This window comes from Prunus avium, chromosome 2 (genome assembly GCF_965620075.1).
Source record: "Prunus avium chromosome 2, drPruAviu1.hap1.1, whole genome shotgun sequence".
Classification (NCBI taxonomy): Eukaryota; Viridiplantae; Streptophyta; class Magnoliopsida; order Rosales; family Rosaceae; genus Prunus; species Prunus avium.
In genome coordinates, this window is record NC_142285.1 from 10,786,003 (window position 1) to 10,791,910 (window position 5,908).

At 38.9% G+C, this 5,908-nt stretch overlaps 1 non-coding gene across 1 annotated transcript; it reads right to left on the bottom strand.

Moving 5' to 3' along the window:
• Window positions 1–773: 773 nt before the first annotated feature.
• LOC148296490 (small nucleolar RNA R71) lies at window positions 774–880 on the bottom strand. The gene has a single exon (XR_015834193.1). It is a non-coding gene; the product is annotated as a small nucleolar RNA R71 (small nucleolar RNA).
• Window positions 881–5,908: the final 5,028 nt, after the last annotated feature.

The window sequence follows — 5,908 nt, forward strand, 5'->3', positions numbered from 1 at the left end:
GAATTGAAGTTGCTATTTTTAATAACTCATTTTAGTTGTTAGGAATAGGCTCAACAAGTTTTTGGCGCCGTTGCTGGGGAACCGGTAACGATGGTGCTATAGTTAGATTACTTTGAGTGTTTTTGTTTTAGTTGTTATTTTCGTTGGTTTTTCTTTCTGTATTCTGTTTTTCTTTTTAGTTGTTATCTCCATTTGAAGACACTAATTTGGTTCTTGTGTATGCATATATGTTCGAATCTGATTCTGAGCCAATTTCACCAGGAACTTTTGCTATACGTGTTGGTTTGAGGAGGAATTATAGTTCTTCAAGTGGTGAATCTGAGAGCTACGAATCTGAAGGTTCAAGCAAGATGGCAGAGATTCCAAACAACAACAATAATGATGAAGGAGGTGGTGCACTTGTTGTCCAACCCCGGAAACCCCTGCGTGAATTTTCCATTCCCAAAGTCACTGATCAACCTTCGTGCATCGTCTATCCTCAACTCACAATTGACAGGTTTGAGCTTAAAAGTGGTATGATTCATCTTCTTCCAACTTATTATGGTAATACCACTGAGGATCCTTACATGCATGTTAAGCAATTCTTTGAAATATGTGCTACAATCAAAATTCAAGGACTTGATGATGAGCAAATTAAGATGAGGCTATTCCCATTCAGTTTAAAAGATAAGGCTAAGTCTTGGTTATACTCTTTGCCTAATGCTTCAATTCGTACTTGGGATGAGCTTTCTAATAAGTTTTTGCAGAAATTCTTTCCAGCTCAAAAGACTAACAAGATTAGAAAGGAAATTCTTGGTTTCAAGCAAGGAGAAGGAGAAGCTTTCCATGAATGCTGGGAGAGGTACAAGGAGATGATGAGATCTTGCCCACACCACAACATAGAGAGTTGGATGCAAATGCAATCTTTCTATGAAGGTTTGCTTGATTCCGAAAGGATGATGGTAGATGCAACAAGTGGAGAAGGACTGATGAACAAAACAGCAGAAGAGGCTTTTACACTCTTTGAATCTTTGAGTGCTAACTCTCAACAATGGTGCTACAATAAAGGAAGAGGAGCTCCTATGAAAGCTGTGGTCTCTGAGGTAAGTACTAATAATGAGATTAATGCAAAACTTGATGTTATGTGTTCTTTGCTTCAACAGGCAGTGACTGGCCCTCTAGGAAACAAAGTGGAAGTTCAAGGCCAATCTTTTGCGGACGTGCTAGAACAAGCAAATGCCCTTCAAGGAAGAAATCCTCAGAATGATCCTTACTCAAACACGTACAATCCGGGGTGGAGAAATCATCCTAATTTCAGGTGGAGCAATAATTCAAATGTGCAACAATCTCAAGGACCTCCCCCAGGATTCCAAATACAACAAAGGCAATTCCAGCAAGCTCCCCAACAAGTGCAAGGATAAAGGGACGATCAAATGGGAGAATTGCAAGACATGTTCAAGAAGTTCATGGGGCAACAGATGCAAACCAATCAGAATCTTCAAAATGCAGTGAACAAACTAGAAGTGCAAGTTGGGCAGATTGCATCCTCCATGAGCAATAGAGCATCCGGAACTTTTCCGAGCCAAACGGAGGTGAATCCAAGGCATCATGAGCAAGTTAAAGCAGTGCACATCTTGAGAAGTGGTAAACAAGTTGATAATAAGGTTGGAGATGCCCATGAAGAGGAAGGAGAGGGAGAAAACGTGGAGATCATTCAGCCACCACAATGGCAGCCCACAGATTCCACCAAACAGCCCCTTAATTCTCTAGGAAAGAGCACAGGCCCTAAGGTATCATCTAATGCTAATCAAGTTCCAATTTCATCTAATGCTTTTAGGCCTATTGCACCCTTTCCCAGCAGGTTATCAAAGTCAAAGAAAGATCAAGGCTTGGATGAGATAATGGAAATATTCAAGAAAGTGCAAATCAACATCCCATTGCTCAGTGCCATTGCTCAGATTCCAAAGTATGCAAAATTTTTGAAGGATCTATGCACTAACAAGAGGAGATTCAAAGAGCATGAACAGGTTGAATTAAGTGAAGAGGTGAGTGCAGTCTTACAAAGAAAGTTACCTCCAAAGCTAAAGGATCCAGGTTCGTTTTCTATACCTTGTATAGTTGGAGATTTTAAGTTTCAAAAAGCTTTGCTTGATCTTGGTGCATCCATTAACCTTATGCCATATCATGTTTATGAGAAACTTAACCTTGGTGAGTTGCAAGCCACATCTGTGAGCATTCAATTGGCAGATAGAACTATTAGGTACCCCAAGGGCATTCTAGAAGATGTTTTGGTGAGAGTCGAAGGCTTAATCTTGCCAGCTGATTTCTTAGTCTTGGAGATGGAAGAAGCACCAATTCCTGACAATGAATTGCCCCTCATCTTTGGCCGACCCTTCATGGCTACTGCTAAGACCACGATCGATGTAGCGCAAGGCACTCTCACCATGACCGTTAATGGAGAAACTGTTGCTTTCAAAGTGTTTGATGCCACGAATCTGCCAAATGATGTTCAAGATTGTTTTCAAATTGAAGTATTGGGTGATCCAGGGAAAGAGAGATTTGATGGTCTTCCATATTCACTAGAAGCATGCTTGCTGCAAGGAGTAGACAAGGAGGAGCAGGGGGCTGCCCACATGTTCAATGCTACAATTCCTACACACAAGAAGGGGCTGCCCAAATTTGGAGATACTCCAATCACTCCTCCAGTTCATTGCCATTATGTTCATAATCATAAAAGGAAAAGGAAAGCAGCAAGGAAGCGATGGAAAAAGAAAACAAGCTTGGTGAACAATCTTGCAGTGCATGAGGTGTCGATTGAGCCCAAACCCCCCCATTCACTATAGCAAGTTTGGATGTCCGGCTGAAGACATGAAACTTAGCGCTTCTTGGGAGGCAACCCAAGGTGATGAGGAGAAGATAGAAAGTGCAAGAAGCTGCTTGCGTCCTAATCACTTCAAAGGGAAGTTGTTTTCTAAATTCTAACATTTGGTTATGTCTTCTCCTTATCTTCTTTCCTTTCATTTATGAGGCATTGCTTGTTCTTATACTCTAAACATTGAGGACAATGTTTCATTTAAGTTTGGGGGGAAGGATGTAGTTATGTTGTTTGAAATTGTCAAAATTTTAAAAATTTTAAATTTTTAAGTGTGTCTAGTGTGTAAAAACGCAGGATTTTGTGTGTTGTTTCGTTATCCTTCCAAACACCTATGATAAGACTTGGATTTAACTTTAATATGGTTTTTCAGAAATTGATAGTCATTATTTAAGGCCTTTATGTGGTTCTGAGTTAACTTTGTCTTGCATGCCATCCTTGCACTTATTGAGCACTTTGCCAAGTTAGTCCAATTTCTTGCTACTTAGAGACGTTATGCAATTCTACTTATTTCATGATCTTGGTTTCGTACTCTAGAACTTATTTGAATATCTCTTGAGACATCTTGCTGCCATACAATGCTTAGGAAGTGATTTAGGCCATGTTTAAATCATTTGAGCTTTTCTAACCATCCCTCTACATGTATTCATCCTTAGTCAACCCATTTGAGCCTACGTTAAGCCTTTCTTTGTGTAAAACCATTTCTACCATAATAAATCTCTGTTTCTTATCTTTACCTATTCTTTGAGCAATTAAAGCTATCTTCAAAAGAGAGTCATAAAGATGCAAGGTTTATAGAGCAAAAGTGATTCATTAGTGCCATAACCCAAGTGTTGAAAAGAAATAAGTTTGGGGGTATTGGTAACTAATCAAAAGAGGTAATGAAGTGTGACCAATGTAGTCACGGCCCTAGGGTGTTATAAGGAAAGATCATGGTGATCTAGGGTAAAGAGCCACAAAATTAGGCCAAATTAACACATTTGAAGGTGCTAAAATTATGTTGAAAATCTGCTCATGTATGTGTTCCTTGCTTGTTACAAAGTTCAATAATCTCTCATGCTTTTACCTATGCTTTAGTTGTGCTCAAAATGTTGTTATATCTCCATGTCTCCTCTTTCATTCAACCACTACCCTAAGCCTCATTACAACCCTTGTAAAGTCCTTTTGATCCTTGGTAATGTGTGGTATTACTGTGGAGAGCTGATTTCATAATGAGCTTATGGGGCTCAAAATTCTTGATTGTGCTCTAAGTGTGTGCGCATGTACTTATTTGAGTTGCAGGTGTTGTTCTGATTTGGCATTCACACACTACACTTAAGGATGTCATTGTAACCTTTGCACATTCTGAGTCATGTGTGGAACTTAGATTGTGATTGTTGTGTTTCTTTGGAACCATATACTTTGGTGATTCTTTGAGGATATTGTTTGGAAGGCTAGCTGCTTATTTTCTGTTTTCTAAGTTGTAGTTTTGTTTTGTCTGCTCGAGGACTAGCAAAATCTAAGTTTGGGGGTATTTGATAAGTTCATAATTTCACACATTTGCATGCCTTCGTTACTTAGTAATTTTGTTTAGTTTCTCTTTATTTCGAGTCACTTACCTATGTTTGTGTGTTCTGTAGGTTAAAGGCAGCAAGAGATCATTTTTGAAGCAAAATGGTGCAAAACGTGCAAAAACTGGAGACTAAGTTAGAAGTTCATTTCGGCCTTATCTTCTTCATCCGAGCTTGGATTGGGCCAATACTTGTGTGGTTGGATCAGAGACATTCCGAACTTCAAAATGGATATCTTAAAGTCATATTTTGATTCAGCCAAGCCCAATTCGTGAGCCCATGAAAGTACACATCATGCTGACATGAGGATGAGTTGATGGATGCTTGGTCATGCTGACATGAAGATGACCTATGGCTGCTGGTGGGATTTATTGGTGAAGTGCAACAACCAATTCTGATTTTCTAAATACAAGTGTTGTATGCATTAGTCATATTCAATTCAGAATTCCACTTTCCCTCTCCCTATAAATACCACTTCCATTCCACATTCAAAACACACCCATTCACTTCATCCATTACTTCCATACACACATTCAGATGCACCACAAAGGGAGAAGAAAGCTAGCTGCAAAGGAGGGAGAGCTGGGAGCTGTCCTGGAAACTACCTTGCTGCTACTAGCTAGTTCTTCTATTCTCTTTAATCTATCTATGTATTTCTTATTTTCTGTATTCATAATTATGTTTAACTAATCCATTTTGTTAGGGCTTAGGATGAAGCCCTAGTCATGAATATTCAATGTTATGGATGATTTCATAGTTAATTGATTTCCTAGCTTTCATTATCGAGTTGTTAATCTCCAGCTTATTATGTGCTTGATGTATGTTTTCTTGGAGTAGCTAACTAGGATTTTATGCATCTAGCACAGGTTGGGAAGGGGTTTAGATTCACCAATTCTACTCTCCTTTCACAAGCAACACATGAATGGCCTAAGAATCATTCAAGGGGTTAATAACCATAGGTTGACTAGGACAGATACCATGTTCTAGGACTTGTGTGATTATCATATTCTCAAAGAACTTAATGACTCTTATATGCTTTGTTCTAAGTAGATACCATGCTTAGGTTGCATATTAGAGATCACGTGTTGTGTAGATACCATGCACAATTACATGCCTTAGGAGAATCATGCATCCTGCACCTAGATACCATAGGCTTGTATGCGATAATCTATTGTTAATGAAGCTTGAGTCAATTTCTATGCATTCATAACTTGGATAGGAAGACTAGTGGTAGATTCCAAGGCTCTAACACTTCTCAATCATTGTTTCACAACTTGTTGATTACTTCCAGCACTTCCATTTCATTCTCTTGTTTTCATTTAAACAACAAAAACCCCCCATTCGAGTGCGTGTGTGGTGCTAGGATTCTGTCCTAAACCTTGCCTTTTGTAAGTTTGTTTGTTTGTTTGTTTTCTGTTTTTTCCATCATTCTAAGTAGTTTAACTTGCAACCAAGTTACCATTCTCCGTGGGATCGACCTCGTATTTCCATAAGCTATACTATAAAT